At 40.3% G+C, this 17,950-nt stretch overlaps 1 long non-coding RNA gene across 1 annotated transcript in view; it reads right to left on the minus strand.

Annotated features, from left to right (window-relative positions):
- The window catches only part of LOC137229159 (uncharacterized), a 70,940-nt gene that overhangs the window by 5,470 nt on the left and 47,520 nt on the right, over positions 1–17,950 (minus strand). Inside the window, exons 3-4 of the long non-coding RNA XR_010945573.1 lie at positions 13,789–13,984; positions 12,926–13,059 (exon numbers count right to left, since the gene is read on the minus strand). This is a non-coding gene — a long non-coding RNA (uncharacterized lncRNA). The remainder of the gene's footprint in view (positions 1–12,925; positions 13,060–13,788; positions 13,985–17,950) is intronic.

Genomic DNA, 17,950 nt, shown 5'->3' on the forward strand with positions numbered 1-17,950 from the left:
TGAAATTAAAATGTAAAAAAAAATTTTGCTGCATGTGTTTACTGTTAATAATAGGAGTAATCTAAGTAATAACATTTTAGAATGTAGATTTACTTAAATGAAAATCCCAATGTTTCCCTTGGTGATAGACCTCATTCTTTTCTTCCTAGAAAGAAATTTAAACTTAGAAAACTCTTAATACCATGCACAGTAATTAGATGAGAGCCCAGCTTTTCTTAATGTCCCCATAAGAAGACTGACTTTGGACTGAGGCCTAGGTTAAGCATTTGGAAACATTTTTGGAAAGTGAGAACTCTGCTTGGGTTCTCTGCTCCATTAACGTTCTTGGATTTCACGTTTTCAGTCTATTCAACAATATTTAATTGATAATTAACTCTTCTCAGAGACATATATGCAAGTGAAGCTGGTTTACCTGACTATAATACAACTCTGGATATTTCAAAATCTTTCCAGAAGAGCTGATCTAGTGCTGGTGTCAACCTTTTTTCTTCTTTATTATTTCTGCTTTCACATGGGACCCACACATTCCAATAATAGAGCTACCAAAAGGCATCTCTACTTATTGTCTTTGTTAAACGCTTATTGGCTGAGAAGACAACAGACACTCTATACAGCTGAGTAACACAAACTCAAATGGCTCACTGGAAATGAACGGTATTCATGGGAGAAATAGGTATGTTTTGTGTATAGAGAAGAAACTTGCTTCAGTAAGTCATTCTCTAAGCTTCCTGTGGGTAGTGCATTTTATATGCATGTTTTCCCAATGCATAAAAACTATGTCTCAAGCTAGCTAAATCATATGAACTGTGTGATTTGCCTTATGGTGCCACAAAATTGCAGTAGCAAAACTTTATTTCCATGACCCAACAATTCCACTCCAGGGTACATACCCAAATGAATTGAAAACAGGTATTCAAATACATGAACCTTCATAGCAGTACTATTCACAATAGTCAAAAGGTGGAAACAACCCAAAGTCCATCAAGGGATAAATGGATAAACACATGGTGATATACCCATACAGTGGGAAATCATTCAGGCACTACCAAATGTAAAATAGATAGCTAGTGGGAAGCAGCAGCATAGCACAGGGAGATCATCTCGGTGCTTTGCGACGCCCTAGAGGGGTGGGGTAGGGGGGGTGGGAGGGAGGTTCAAGAGGGAAGGGACATGGGGATATATGTATGCATATGGCTGATTCGCTGTTTTGTGCAACAGGAACTAACACAGTATTGTGAAGCGATTATACTCCAATAAAGATGTATTAAAAAAAAAAGGAATGATGTAGATGTTACATCCACATGCTACAATGTGGGTAAATCTTAAAAAACATTATGGTAATTGAAAGAAGCCAGATACAAAAGGTCACATATTGTATGATTCCATTTATATGAAATAGGTAAGTCCACAGAAACAGAAAGGTGATTGGTGGTTACCAGGGCTACGGGGAGAGGGGAATGGGGAGTAACTTAATGGGTATGAGGTTTTATTTTGGAACTGTCTTGTAACTAGGAAGAGGTGGTTGCATAACATTGTGAATGCACTGGATATTACATGCCACTGAAATGTTCATTTTGAATGGTTAATTTTATGTTATGTGAATTTTACCTCAATAGAAAATATAGAAAAATAAAAACTTTATTTCCAAGAGTTTCTAATTAGTGGTTGTGAGAGGTAACAGCAGAATATTGGTAGGTAACTTGGACATCAAATTCCTTTGATTTGAAGTGGGGTTGAAGAGGTTAAAGGATTTGTCATGTCTCCCTAACAAGTCACTCCCATTCCCATATGCACTGCACTCAAGGAATGCAAGGCCCTTACTATTTTGAAAGGGATGGTGCCAGAACCCTTGCCCCTAGTAGGTAGTCAGTGGATGCTGTGGGAAGGGAAAGTCAGTCACTACTAATATGCTGCCCCTTCCCTGGAGTATCCTTCTTAGCGTGTCCACTGCTCTATTAACAATGTGGAGTGTTTGAGAATAACAAGTATACTTGAACAGCAATATTCCCCAAAGTATGCTCTGTGGGACATCAACCCCATCAGATTGTCTTGCATTCAAAAACATCTTCTGGTGAGAGTAGCATCAACATATATACACTACCGAATGTAAAACAGCTGGCTGATGGGAAGCAGCATCACAGCACGGGGAGATTGGCTCAGTGCTTTGTGATGACCTAGAGGGTGGGATAGGAAGGATGGGAGGGAGGCTCAAGAGGGAGGGGATATGGGGACATGTGTATGCATATGGCTGATTCACTTTGTTGTGCAACAGAAACTAACACAGTATTGTGAAGCAATTATACTCCAACACAGATTTAAAAAAAAAAACAAAACAGCTTCTGTGGTCAAATGAGCTGGAAACCACTATATTCTATATTTCCTCCTGGAGATCCATGATGTCTGCTACCACACAAAGAAATCTGAGGGATGCCTGTAGTAAAGAAACCTTGTGAGCTCTGTTCACTCCTGACTTTCCCAAACCTTCTCTGTCACAGAACCCCTTTGAAGTGGACAGCATAGTACTGAGAGTGTGGGAAATGCTGCTCTGTGTTAATAATAGTCTGGCTTTGATTTGTTTAGGATGATTGTTCAGTTCTTGAAAAATCATATTAAATAAAATCCTAAATTATCCAGAAAATTGAAGACAAGCAGTGGTATGTCAGCTAGAAAGGGAAGATTCTAAATCTTTGTACTGCTCTGGTTTACCACTGCCTGGCTCAGCAGGTGATAACCCTTTCTCCTGGGAATGACTCAGCGAAACGTTGCATGGCTTTGCTGGTTAAACACCTGAGAATCAGTCTGAAACTGCAGTTATGTATAAAAATACTCATCAACCATCAACCTCTATTAAATGCAGTAATGGCTGCAAGCTGTTGGAAATAAGAATTTGATGGCAAGGCTGAGTGCAAACGTGATAGAATCCAAAATTCTCAATTAAACTGGAAAGAGATTTGACTCGTTGGCTCTTTCGATTTCCCATCCTTCTTACTTTGTTCCTTGTTCATTCCTTTAAGATTGTCAAAGCAGTTTACAGGCTTAATAGAACAGGTGAGACAACTGCATGGAAATTATCTAATCAGCATTGGTAACAGTGGCAGGTGTTGTTAGGCCAGTAGCTTCTTGAGACAAAATGCTTGAGCTTAGTCATTAAAACATTTTACGAAGTGTCAGTATTGATTCATGTTTTCTGCTGCAAATAAGAGTTCTTTCTAAATTCCAATTTGGAGGAATCTGTGGACTTAGCAAGTTCTACTCTCTGGTGTAATGTGATTTTCCATGCTGTCAAGTAATTAAAAATTTTCTCTATATATAATCACTAATGAACTGATGATGACCAATTTGGTTATTATATTTGGCGGTTCCAAGTCCTTCTGCCAGTCTGGTGTACAATATCTGATGGGTTCCTAAGCTACTCCAAAGTGAGCAAATAACAGTAAACACTGGTCTGGCAACGAACAAGGTGTGTTTTCTGGGTTCTCAGCCAGGTGTCAGAGAGGAAGGTTTAGTGGTAATAGGGAGACCATTTTTAGGAAGACTATCTTCCATCTGTCTTAGAAATTACAATAAAGTAAAATATTTCTGAGGAAGAAACTTAAAATACATCTTTTTTTCCTTGAATTCATTTCAACCACTCTGTCAAAAATAATCTCTTCTCTATAATTGTTTTGCATCTAACTTTGCCAACCGGTCATTGCCTAGGGAACAAAAGCAAAAATAAACTCAAAAGATTGAAACCCAGCAAAATATTGATTAATATTTATATTAGCAAATTAGGATTAGATTGGAGTGAAAAGAATCCTGCTAAAAATAAGACCTGTGAATTTGGGGCTGCATGCAAAGACTTTTCCTACATTCCTTTCCTGGAAAAACTCTTATTTGTTCTTCAAGATCAAACAAATGTTACTTCCTTTATCAAACCATCCCTAACTTCCAGGTAGATACAGTCCTCTATATTTATAATACTGGAATTATTCCTTTACTATTGCACTAAAACCATTGTAATTACTTGTTAACATGCTTCCCTCCCCCTACTAGACTAGGATGCCCATAGAGGGCAGGAATTATCATTCATTCAGCACAAATTTATTGAGTGATACTCAATAAATATATGTGCCAGCAGGCCATTTTGCCACTCCTCAAGAACATAGTATTCATCTTTTTATTCCCAACACTTAGTACATGCCGGTCCCATTATTATTATTTTTTTTTTGGCGGTACGCGGGCCTCTCACTGCTGTTGTCTCTCCCGTTGCAGAGCACAGGCTCCAGATGCGCAGGCTCAGCAGCCATGGCTCAGGGGCCCAGCCGTTTCGCGGCACGTGGGACCTTCCCGAACCGGGGCACGAACCCGTGTCCCCTGCATCGGCAGGCGGACTCTCAACCACTGCGCCACCAGGGAAGCCCCCGGTCCCATTATTGAGTAGGCACTCAATAATGAGTTGCTAAATAATTGAATAACTGAGTGAAAGGATGAATGAATGAATTGAATGTATTGTGTAATGTAGAAAAGGTACCAGTTTTGCAATACAGTTTAAGTTTCCCAGTTTGCAAACAGAATCAGTACAAAGCGAAGTTAAGCTCCCAAGGAGAGCAGGAACTGTCATTCTGTAAGGAGACACAGTGATTCAATTCCTGGTGGGCCTTTAGGGTTTAAAGAGACCAAGGCTATAAGGTGGTATAACTGGGAGAGGGCAGCCTTAACCTGGCCTCTTCTATGTGCTGGAGCTCCACCTTGTTCTGTGATAAAGATTGATAGCTGGCTAAATCAGGAGAATTCCCAGGGCTCCCTTGCTAATAACCAGAGAGGAGGGGCAGAGGGAAAATGGACCAAGGATGAAAGAATAATACAAATGAGATATTTAAAAGACTGTAGGGCTTTCCCTTTACTGCAATATGCTTGTGGCAGAATCCATAAGGCCTGTCGATTTTTCTCTTATAATATTTCCCTCTGATATTCTATCCCTCTTCATAAATAATGTTAGGCTCTATACAGCTGTGGCTAATCATTCTTGACAGCAGGGAGTACTTTCCCAAGATGAACCTGAGCCATCCTCAGCCCTGAACTCACTCATTAGCAGTTTGACCAAACAGGCAGTCTCTGGGGCTGGCTCAGACAGGCTGCAATGCCTCTGAATTTCACACTTGAGATGAAGGGTCAGTGCATGGGGGCTGATCTAGTTCCAATATCAAGTGTGATTTCTGTGGTTGCGTTTGGCATAAAGGAAGAGAGGCACGAAAGGGAATCATTAATCTTGCTTGTGCTCCTAGTAGATTCCCTTGCTTATTTTCTGCCTGTCTCTTCTGCCAGTCTCATCAAGCTACCTTATGGTCAGCAAATAACATGTCTTGTATTTTAATCTTAAGAGAAAATAGAGACCATCAGGCACCTACCTTTTCTCCTTTCCATATCATGCCTGTCCTCACCTATCATTCTCCATTTTCTGTCTCAGAGAAAGAGGGAGTGTTCGTTTTCTATTGCTGTGTAACAAGTCATCCCTAGATTTAGTAGCTTAAAAGTATGCTTATTATCTCAGAGGTCCCATGAGTCAGGAATTTTGAAGTAGCTTAATTGGGAGAGCCTGGCTCAGGGTCCTTCATGAGGTTGCAGTTAAGATGTCAGCTCGGGCTACACTCATGTGAAAGCTTAACTGGGGCTAGAAGACCAACTTCCAAGATGGATCACTCAGCTGGCTGTTGGCAGAAGGCCTGAATCCCTTACCACATGGGCCTCTCCACTGAAATGCTTGCATGTTCTCATGAAATATCAGCTGGCTTCCCCCAGACTGAGTAATCCAAACAACAAGTATGGCGGCCACAACACCTTTTATAACTTACTCTCAAAGTTGCATACTGTCACTCCCACCACATTCTATTAGTTAGAGATGATTCACCAAGTACTACCTACACTCAAGGGGAGGGTAATTAGGGTCCATTTTTTGAAGGAAAGGGGATCAAAGAATTTATGTACATCTTTTAGTACCACCACATAGGGATCCCTCCTCCTTTTCAGGGCTAATTCCTCCACCTATGAACTTGATTCCATCCTTTCCCACCTGCATTTGGCTAATCAGTTATGTTCTTTCTTAATCTCTTAATAGTAGATCTCATTTATTGAGCATTTAATACGTCCTGGCCACTGTGCCAAAAACTTCATTAAGTGGATAATCTCACTTAATACATACAACTCCATGAAGTAGGGGAATGATTACCCTGCTGTTACAAATGAGTAGACCAAGGCTCAGAAGGTCTAATTGAAACGTCCAGTGTCAGATAACTAGTAAGTAGAAAAGTGACTACTTAAACCCAGCCCCGACTGACTCCACAGCTGTACCCCTCTCCGCTAATCTACTCTATCCTGCCCAACATGGACCTTTGGTCTCTACCTCTCCATCAGCTGCTTCTTAACTTTCAAAGAGGCTCAGTTCTTCTTCATACAAAAATTACCTTCATTTGTGTCCTGCCTCTTTCAAGCTTCATCACATCTTCCCATTTGTTAAGTAGTGGTCAGCAGATAGTTCCTACTTCCACACTCCCATTTGCTGCAACTCACAGCCATCCAGTTCTGCACTTACCAACTTAGTGAAATGGATTAACCAATGACTCCCTAATTTCCAAATCCAATGCCTCCTCTTCAGCCCACATTCTGCTGTATTTCATCAATGCTAAGATGCTCAGTTTTCAACATTTCTGAAATAGAGATGTCTTAAAAGCAATGGCACTTTGTATGTGATCAAATAAATTTCTTTGCTCCTCTTTAATTTCATTGCATGGCTCAGTCCGTCTTCTTTGCCTGCTCCTCTCCTTCAGACATCCCTCAGATGGTGGCGTAGTTAATTTGTTGGTGTAGGAGAGCAAAATTTGCCACCCCAAAGTATCTCTTTGGCATGTGGATTATTTCGAGATGAAAACAATCAAGGCCCAAAAGACTCATGAAGAACCTCTGGCCGGCCCCCTAACTGCCTAAAGAATGTAGACAGAGGACCTGTTCCAGGAAAGGAACTATCACCATAGATAACTATAGTGTGAACTAGGTGTATAGACAGGGAGGAAGCTAGCAAAGTCTGTTTGTTAGAATTTCTCTCTCTGTGTCCCATTGTCTCTCTGTGGCCCAGCAAACATTTGTTTACCAAACACTTGCTTTTCCGTCTTCACGTAAATTGCCTTCTTCTCCTTTGAGGTCCGAAACAACAACCCCCAACATCCTCTTTTGTCTTTAGCTAAAAGAGGTATTTAAGGTGAGGGTTTCAGTCATTTATGAGAGTTGTTCAGTTTTCCTGGGCTCTCCCATGTATACATGTTATTAAACCTTTGTTTGATTTTCTCCTGTTAATCTGTCTCATGTCAATTTAATTCTTAGACCAACCAGAAGAACCTAGAAGGATAGAAGAAAATTTCTTCCTCTCAGACAGTGGTGACTCACCATTTTAACATTATGCACTACTGGGTAATCTATTACAAAATCTTCCGTACCACATCTGTGTTAATCACCTCTAATTTCTGCTTCAGCCTCCATCTTTCCTTTAATTAATTGCTTATCACCTGTATGTCCTTTACAAGTACCACAAACTCGGCATGTTCCAAACGTTAACCCCTTTCCAGACTAACTTCCCTGCCTTTATTCCCTATCTTGGATGTTGACATCACCCTTGTTAAAGAACATCTCAGAGACATTAATTTAAAGCACAGCTGACATTTACTCATCTATAAGGGAGATTACTTGTATACAGATTGCCATCCAATAGACAAAACAGGGTTTATGGAGGGAACACTCTCAGTCAGGGGAGAAATGACAAAACGTTTTGTTTTGTTTTGTCCTTGGGTGTGCTGATTGGCTAAAACTATCAAGAGGGCAATTTGCACCCAAGCAGACTGCATTATTACCAGGGAAGGTAATTTTAGTTACTCGTCATTTTTCCAAGAAATCTTGTGACTCCAGCTGTGGAGTAGGAAGGTGGTATGTTCACCTTGCATATTTCCTGCTGATGTCCTTCCTTTGGTATCTACACCATAGTCGAGCTAGGACTTATTATAAATACTTACTCCCTTTTTGTGGTCAAATTCAGATCAACGTCCGTGGTTGACCACGAAGAATTTTGTGTCTTCTTGATGTGGTATCATCCACTAGATGTTGGTTTGAGATAACAGTTTATAGTAATATTTGAACACATATTGGAAGTGCTCAAGAAATAGAATAATTACAAATATAATTTAAAAATTTGGAACCATTTGTATCCAGTTTCCTAGTCGGCCTACACCTAATCAGGAGAATTAGTCTCATGTCTCTTTATCCCTCATATTCCTTGGATTCCTTTGAGGCCTTTGTACATTTTAGGAACAGCAGCTAACGGTTGGGGGCCTAGGTTCAGTGAAGACATATGGATGTATGTTAGCAGGTCTTATTAAAGGAGTCTGAAGACAGATGGTAAAACCACTTGTTGGAAAAATTGGCAGCCACTACAATTGTTGGAGACAGGTAAATAAGGGCGTTCAAAGAGTTTATGGGAAAGAAGACAGCTGAGAGAAAGGCAAAAACAACCACGGCATTTATTTTACAGTCTAATACCTTGACCCATACAAAGGAAAGAAGTAATAAAAGGAGCCAAATGTTAAACTGTTATATCCTAATCACAGATCTTAATCTAAAAGTCTTGTATAGGAACTTGAGTAGCTACCCACTTTCAGAGCTCTGTGCTTCCAAAGCTTTTTACTGAGCCTTAGGTTTATACATCTCCAGTGGGACTGGATGTCCAGGTTGTAGAATCCTTAGTGACTTCACACTGGGAATCATAAACCCATGAGTATATACCCTAGAGTTTAAGAGCATTATTTGTGGTTAAATATACTAGATATGACCTTTCCAAGGCTGACGTCTTGGCATCCTCAGTACATTTCTCTTTCTGACTTACTTCACTTAGTATGATGATCTCTAGTTGCATCCATGTTGCTGCAAATGGCATTATCTTTTTTAATGTCTGAGTAGTATTCCATTTTATATATATATATATATATATATATCTCACATCTTCTTTATGCATTCATCTGTCGATAGACATTTAGGTTGTTTCCATCTCTTGGCTATTGTAACTAGTACTGCTATGAACACTGGGGTTCGTGTATCTTTTCGAATTACAGTTTTGTCTGGATATATGCACAGGGGTGGGATTGCTGGATCATATGGTAGTTCTATTTTTAGTTTTTTGAGGAACCTCCATACTGTTCTCCATAGTGGCTGTACCAATTTACATTCCCACTGACAGTGTAGGAGGGTTCCCGTTTCTCCACACCCTCTCCAACCTTTATTACTTGTGGACTTTTTGATGATCGTCATTCTGATATATACCGGTGTGAGGTGGTACCTTATAGTTTTGATTTGCATTTCTCTAATAATTAGCGATGTTGAGCATCTTCAGCAAGTGGTTTTGAATCCTTAAATCTTTAACAAGGTGGCGTGCTCTTGTTAAGAGGCAGAGAGTTCAGAAGTTACAGCTTATGCAGCACAGAATGTACTTTATTTTAAAGATAAGAACTATGAAAAAATAATGTATCAGCATTGGCCAGGGGACAGAGAATGCTGAGTTTGAAGAGCTATTCAGCAGTCGTGGGGTTCATTTTTATTAGGAGGGGGAGCTAGATTGGTTTCCTTAGGTTGGAAACTAAGGAAATAGGATTACTATTTCCTAGGATTACTAGGGAAAAAAGACCTAGGATTACTTAGGTTAGAGTGGTTCTTGACAATTATGTGGGAATTAGACAACGAAAAAATGCCATAGGTGAAATGTGACTATTGTTTTGAAACAATTAGGTTTGAACAGCAAATCTTATGAAGGCAGTGAGTGAGAAGGGGAGTAGAATAATTCCCGCTGAGGCACCAACTAGCTTAATTGTTTCTGCCACAACACCACAGCAATAAACAAGGTAGCTAAACCTACCACAGGCTTGCGATGAGATTTTAGCTTTTGCATAAGCACTTTGAAAGCACAACTTGCCTTTTCTGTACGAACAATTATGAAGGATTCAGTATAGTCAGGCTGCCCAAAGTCAGGTGTTGCTCTAATGTCTGAGTAGGAAAGAAAAAGGCCTATTTAACATTTGGCTCCCAAGGGAACATCTGTTTTAGTTTGCTTTTGTAGTGACTGAGCTAAAAGCAATATGGAAAAACCCAACATGCTAATGATCTCTAGGAGACAAACAGTGCTGCCCAGTGCCCTTCTGAGGAGGGTCTAGATTGCAAGAAGTTCTTAACAAATTTGCTAGTTTGAATTGAGGGCTAGAATATGGGAAATGCAAAAATAAAAGAGTTATCACAGGTGAGATGTGAACATACATAAAGATCAGAGCATAAGTAATGGGTGTCTAAAGATAAGAAAATTGTTACAATCTTTGTAAGATGGACAATTTAAAATAAAATTTTTAAAGTAACAATAATTACTAGGAATCCTAAGTTAGAAGTAAAGAATTTTTGTTTAAAAATGATTCAAAAGTATGACAAAAACCAAAAAAAAGGTATCCAAAGATCATTCTTTTTCTGAACTGTCATTAACAAACTCTTTTACTAATTCACATGCCATATATATATATATATACACACACATAATACACAAATGCACATATAATTAAATGATAAATTTATAGTTTTATAAGACATATATATCACATTAAACTTACCATCTTAATAAAACTACAGCAATTTCCTTGAAAACCCAACAAAACAATTACCTTACATATTTGTATGTCTTTGCAACTACTATTTGAGTACTCATTTAATTACAACTTTTAACCAAAGAAACTAACTTCTGTTCCCTCTCAGGCACAGAGAAAACTGGAAAGGAAGCAAAGGAGCACTGTCTGCCATTCTCAGGTACCTAGCAGCAGACCACAGCTCTACAAGGATGCCTGCTTGTGTACCACCAGCTCACATGCCACATTCATTCATTCTGCATGTTGATGCTATAAAATAATACAGTCACTGCTGATATCAAAAAGATTGTCAGACAGATGATATTATGAAATTTATATAGACAGTGGAAATAGAGTAACTAGTTTTTAACATTTTTTGAAATTCTTAAGAGCAAATACTTTTAAAAGATATAATTATAACTCAGTGTAGTTGGACATACAAATTTCTTACGCTTTTATGTTATTAAATAATTACTAATGTAAGCTTAAACAAGACTAGTAAAAGATTTAGGGAGTCCAGATTAATATGGTTTTCTATGAATAAACAAATCCAGGTCTTGCAAAAGTTAGAATATTAGCTAACATGATTTTTTACCCTGTTAAAAACAGAGAAAACTTATTATTGTTTTCAAATCAAAACTGTCAAACCGGTAGATTCAAAGTGTATGGAATTAAATCTTTCTTTTCTTGAATTCTATTTATATGAAAGAGGATTAGCTTCCTAAGTCAATCAAAATAGAAGCTCATTTACTTTTAAAGGGCTTTATAATTTATAAGGTCTCTTGGAGGTAGGCAGACACACCAATCTATTTGTTTAGAAATTATTTATGCCCTAGATTTGTCAGAGTTCTCCAGAGAAACAGAGCCAATAGGATGTGGACCTATACGGAGATTTATTATATGGAACTGGCTCACACAATTATGGAAGCTGCAAGTACCAATCTGCAGTGTGGGGCAGCGGGCTAGAAACCCAGGAGAGCTGATGGTACAGACGAAGTCGGCAGACAGTCTGCTGGCAAACTCCCTCTTGCTCAGGGAGGCCAGTCTTTTGGTCTATTCAGGTCTTCAACTGATTGGATGAGGCCTACCCACATTATGATGGGCAGTCCAGATTTAAATATTAATCTCATTCCAAAGCACCCTCCAAGACAACAGAAAATTAACCATTACATACCCATACAATGAGAAAATCTTATCAAACTCTCAGGAAAGCTAGGTAATTATAGAGGGATATAGAGCTGAACTTCTACTTTATGATATGCTATTTTTCCATACTTGTTCAGTCCATCTGTAAGTTGAGCTAGGGGTTCAGCTTTCAGATTTATTGACACCTTGCTGTTGGGTCACAAAGCTTTCCCTCAAATCTTGACATTGCTCATTTGTATTTGTATGTTCTTCTGTAGAACTTCCCTATTTCTTTTACTAGAGAATGGAGGAATAGTCTTGTACGTAGAACCCTTTCAATTTCTTAGGATGTCATGAAGCTAAGGACAAGCCAGAAGCAATCATTCTTATTCCATCTGCATTCCCAAGACACATGTTTAGATACATTTATACAACTGCTATACAATTAGAGTTCTTTATTTTTCAAGTCATAAAAAAAGTTTCAATTTTTTCTTTTTTCTTTGCCAACGTTTCCCTCCCATCTGATAGCAGATGTGTCTGAGTTAGATATAACCTATGGTGTTCACAAATAACAAATTCCTGTGGCTAATCTCCGGTAATTACCAACAACAACCAAAAGAAGCTGTCTGATGGGACTTCTGAGATGCTGGTGCGAGTAGCCAAATAAATTTGAAAAGAACACAATTGGGAGATTCACACTTTCTGATTTCAGAACTTATTACAAAGCAGCAAGACAATGTGGTCCTGGCATAAAGAAAAACATACAGATCAATGAATTGAGAGTCTAGAAGCAAACCCTTGTGTTTATAGTCAATTGATTTTCAACAAAGGTAATTCAGGGGGGAAAGAACAGGCTTTTCAACAAATGGTGCTGGGACAACTATGTATCAACATGCAAAAGAGTGTAGTTGGACTCTTCTCATATCGTATACAAAAATTACCTCAAAATGGTCATAGACCTAAACATGAGGGTTAACACTATAAAATTCTTAGAAATATAGGGGAGTGTCTTCATTACCTTGGGTTAGACAAAGCCTACTAAAATGTGACATTGAAAGCACAAGTGAAAAAGAAAAAAAGTAGATAAACTGAACTTTATCAAAATTAAGAACTTTTGGGGTTACCTGGTGGCGCAGTGGTTGAGAGTCCGCCTGCCGATGCAGGGGACACGGGTTCGTGCCCCGGTCCGGGAAGATCCCACATGACGCGGAGTGGCTGGGCCCGTGAGCCATGGCCGCTGAGCCTGCGCATCCGGAGCCTGTGCTCCGCAACGGAAGAGGCCACAACAGTGAGAGGTCCACGTACCGCAAAAAAAAAAAAAAAAAATTAAGAACTTTTGTGCTTCAAAGGGCATCATCAAGAAAGTGAAAAGAAAACACACAGAGTGGGAGAAAGCAAAAATCACGCAGTAGGTGAAACACTGAGCCTTGGATTTTGCCTTTGGGCAAGTTGATTGCCTGAAAACTACCAAGGAGAACAGTTTGCCCCAGAGGAGCAGAAGGGAATTTCAGTTATTTCTTGCTCTAGTTCAGGTCCCTATCATCGGCAGCCTCTTAACTGGATGCCCCCATCCATCTGCCACATGGGTGCCAAAATTATCATAACAAAACACAGATGTTTGCCATCCCTCTGTTTAGCAGCCTGGATGGACTCTATATTGCCAGTAGAATTAAATCCAAATGACTTATAAAAATGGCATTCAAGGCTCTTCACAATCTAGCCCCTATGAACTCGGGCAGCTACATCTCCACCAGAACTCCAGCCCCACCTGCCCTTCCCTGGATGCCATCACCTGAGCTCCTCTTTCTATCACAGTTCCCTCTACCTGGATGCTCTCTCCTTCTCTGCAAGGAAAACCTCCACTCAGCCTTCAAATGTTACCTCTTCCGTGAAGCCTCCCCTGATTTGCTCATCAAAGCAAGTCACTTCCTTACTTGTGTTCCCAAAGCACTTCGTACTTACTTCCACGCCATTACTTAGCACTTACCACATCGTATGGCAATTATGTGGCTGCTTTGCTCTCACCCTGAGGCCAGGGGCAGTGACTGTGTTGTCTCTGTACCCTCTAGTGCCTATCTTCTGATTTGGCTCCGAGAAGCTTCTCAATTCGTATTTGGTCAATGAATGTGTCATCCATCACAGGGACATTGATCAGTGAGCGTTTTTCAGTGTCTGTACTAACACTGCAGGTGAAAAAAAAAAAAAAAAGAGTTTATAGTCTGGCGAAGGTTAAAAGAAGTAAATATGAATAGCATAAACTATACAGCAAGCTAGAAGCCATAAGAGAATTATGAAGCAAATATTACGGGGGTCAGGTAAGGGAGAATGAATCCTGGAGAAAATTCTAAAGATTTCTACAGTTAGCGATGGGGGCCAGGTGATGGTAGGGAAGGGGCAGCCGAGGAGCTGTTTACAAATTGGACACAAGCCAATGTTGACAATTTCAATAACTTTCAGTGTCATACGCTATTGCTGAAATTAAAAGTCAGGGGTATTAGGGATTTTATAAAAGGGTTTCCCTCTCTGGGAACTCCCTCCACTTATACAGACAATATAACGGGAGTGCGTCCTTTGGCTGTCAAGGTGACCTTCCACTTCTTGGGGAAGAGTTGTTCTCATGGAGACTCCTGAGTCTGTCCACACTGCAGCAGAGGCTCCCTTATTGTCCCCAAAACTTTCAGCTTTGGTTAGTGGCAAAGCCTGGAACTTCTGGACCACTGTCCCCACCTTGATCTGATATTTCTATGACTACACTGGCCTGAGTGGAGGAAGGAGCAAAGAAAGCTTCACTCCTACAGTTCCACCACCACTAGACTTTTGGGCTGAAACACCTCAAGCTTTTGTTGACTGAAATAAGGACGCACAGCATAAAAGTTGTGAGTCAAGTTTTATTTGGGGACCTTACGGAGGACTATAGCCTCAGAGACAGCCTCGCAGGTAGCTCTGAGGAACTGCTCTGAAGAAGTAAGGGAGGAACCAGGACGTATATGAATTTCTTTGGGCTGGAAAAAAACATGTAGTTGAACATCAAAAGATTACTGCAAATCACAAAGAACAGACATCTCAAGTTAATGATGTTAGTGCTTTTCTATATATGGGAATATGCAATAATCTAGGGTCATTTGAAATTTGTCCTTAGAGATGCATCTTAACTATCTAGGGGCCAGCACAGAATGCAGAATGCTTCCTGTTTTTCTCCATCCTGAATTCCTCTCAGGAATACAATAATAGTAGGAGACTTTAACACCCCACTCACATCAATGGACAGATCCTCTATACAGAAAATCAACAAGGCAACAGATCCTAAATGATACAATAGAACAGTTAGACTTAATTGATATTTTCAGAACATTACATCCAAAAAAACCAGAATACACATTCTTTTCAAGTGCACATGAAACATTCTCTAGGATTGACCGCAAAACAAACCTCAACAAATTTAAGAGTATGGAAATGATTTCAAGCATCTTCTCTGACCACAACAACATGAAACGAGAAATCAACCACAGAAAAAGAAATGAGAAAAAAACTATTACATGGAGACTAAACAACATGCTACTAAAAAAAAATGGGTCAATGAGGAAATCAAAAAGATAATTAAAAAATACCTTGAGACAAATGACAATGAAAACACAACCATACAAAATCTATGGGATGCAGCAAAAGCAGTTGGAGGGAAGTTCACAGTGAATTCCCCTCAGGTGCACTGTCAGTGGGCAACTCCAGTGGCTAATGGCTTTATCCTTGTAGAACTGGAATAGCAGGCAACATATTTTTCTTTACAGTCTGGTAGTGAGAGACTGAATATACAAATGGACAATGGCCAGACCATATATAAAACAGAACTCTGACCCACAGTCTGGAGCAACCAGCCCAGGAAGCCAACCTACTATCTGCAAGTCAGACTTCTATCTCTAACAACTAGTCCAGGAAGTGAAACAATAACTCCTGTAACAATCGGTCCCAAATGGCCAGGACTTTATTAATATCTGATAGCCTCCCTAATTTTTGTTGCAGCTTCCAACTTGGGATCAACTGGAGAAAGCACATATGCTCCCCTGACCAATCACATAGGATGCCATGCTTCTGGTTAGCCTGCCTTCAGCTTCCCATGTCAACAGCCTCCAATCAGGGCACACCTGCAGGGTTCCTCTTTGTCCAGTACAAAGCTTTCCCACTCCTCTGCCTGCCTTTGGGTGTCTGCCAAAACCTAAGTGATGTTGGCTGACTCTTGCTATAGCAAGCCCTGAATAAACAGCTTTTGCTTGATCTCAATCGGTTGGTATTTCTTTCCACAGTAAAAGAGGGTTTTTAAAACCAGATGCTAAATATTATTCCCAGAATCAAAGTGGGGAAAATGGTAAATGACTTATAAGAGTTCTCTCATGGGATAACCAGCTTTCGCCTCACTTTTTTCTCAGATTTAACCACCTTGTCAATTCCCTAGGCTGTGTAGGGAAGCATACACAGGCTGATCTCGCCCTGGTATCTCTTCCTCCACCCTGAACAGCACAGTGGAGCGTGGTAATCCACAGGAATCCCTTTCCCCAAGTATGAGTCTAGTTTAGAATCATATCACCAAGGATCTCCAACAGAGGAGCATGGGGTAGGCACTGGCCCCCCACCCAGGGCAAGGTGAGGTCACAGCTCCTCCTGTTGCCTATAATCTTCCTGCCCCTGAGGGTGACTCTTGGACGGAAGCCCACAGCTCGCATGATAAACAATGCTCAGAGACAGTACACTGGGGAGCCTCATCAAGGAAGAAGAATATTTTCCTACAGCAGCATGATTGGAAAAGAATGTCCTCTTCCTTCTATATGACCTCGCAGGGAAGTTTTACTTGCACCGCCCCTCCTCCACTGCCCGGCCTGCCCTGGGTCTTCTTGCCCACAACAGTGTCCTGCTGTTTCCCCTTCCCACAAGCCAAGACCCCTCACTCTGGGCGTCCTCACTAAAAGACGCGGAAAATTAGAAGATTTCTCAGTTGTTTTTCATTTCTAGTTTATATTCTGAGGCTCAGCTCTGTCTTCCTACCAGGCTGGATTAAGAAGAAAGGCAGTTGATAAGGTTTGCTCTCCCTGTATCCAGAGCAAACCCCAGGGACTGGGGTGTGAGGAAGACGAAGGGGAGTTTTTCTTGTCAACCTTGGGTATGAACATACATTTTTTTTTTTTTTTCGGTACGCGGGCCTCTCACTGCTGTGGCCTCTCCCGTTGCGGAGCACAGGCTCCGGACGCGTAGGCTCAGCGGCCATGGCTCACGGGCCCAGCCGCTCCGCGGCATGTGGGATCTTCCCGGACCAGGGCACGAACCCGTGTCCCCTGCATCAGCAGGCGGACTCCCAACCACTGCGCCACCAGGGAAGCCCTGAACATACAATTTAAATGAACTAAATATTCCTGCTTTAAATTTTTTTTTAAATGTGGTAAAATACACATAAAATTTCCATCTTAACCATTTTAAGCGTACAGTTCAGTGGTGTTAAATACATTCACATCGTTGTGCAAACAATGTCTAGAACTCTTTTCATCTTTTTTTTAGACATTCTTTTTTAATATTCTTTTCCATTATGGTTTATCACAGGATATTGAATAGAGTTCCCTGTACTATTGTTGTTTATCCATCTTATATATAATAGTTTATATCTGCTAATCCCAAATTCCCGGTCCTTCCCTCCCCCAAACTCCTCCCCCTTGACAACCATAAGTCTGTCCCCTATGTCTATGAGTCTGTTTCTGTTTCATAGATAGGTTCATTTGTGCCATATTTTAGATTCCACCTATAAGTGATATCATATGGTATTTGTCTTTCTGACTTACTTAGTATGATAATCTCTAGTTGCATCCATGTTGCTGCAAATGGCATTATTTCATTCTTTTTTATGGCTGAGTAGTATTCCACTGCATATATGTACCACCTCTTTATCCACTCATCTGTCAATGGACATTTAGGTGTTCCCATATTTTGGCTATTGTGAATAGCACTGCTACGAACATAGGGGAACAATCCAGTGGGATTGCTGGATCATATGGTAACTCTATTTTTAGTTTTCTGAGGAACCTCCACACTGTTTTCCATAGTGGCTGCACCAATTTACATTCCCACCAACAGTGTAGGAGGGTTCCCTTTTCTCCACACCCTCTCTAGTG

The sequence above is a fragment of the Pseudorca crassidens genome, chromosome 8 (assembly GCF_039906515.1).
Source record: "Pseudorca crassidens isolate mPseCra1 chromosome 8, mPseCra1.hap1, whole genome shotgun sequence".
Lineage (NCBI taxonomy): Eukaryota > Metazoa > Chordata > Mammalia > Artiodactyla > Delphinidae > Pseudorca > Pseudorca crassidens.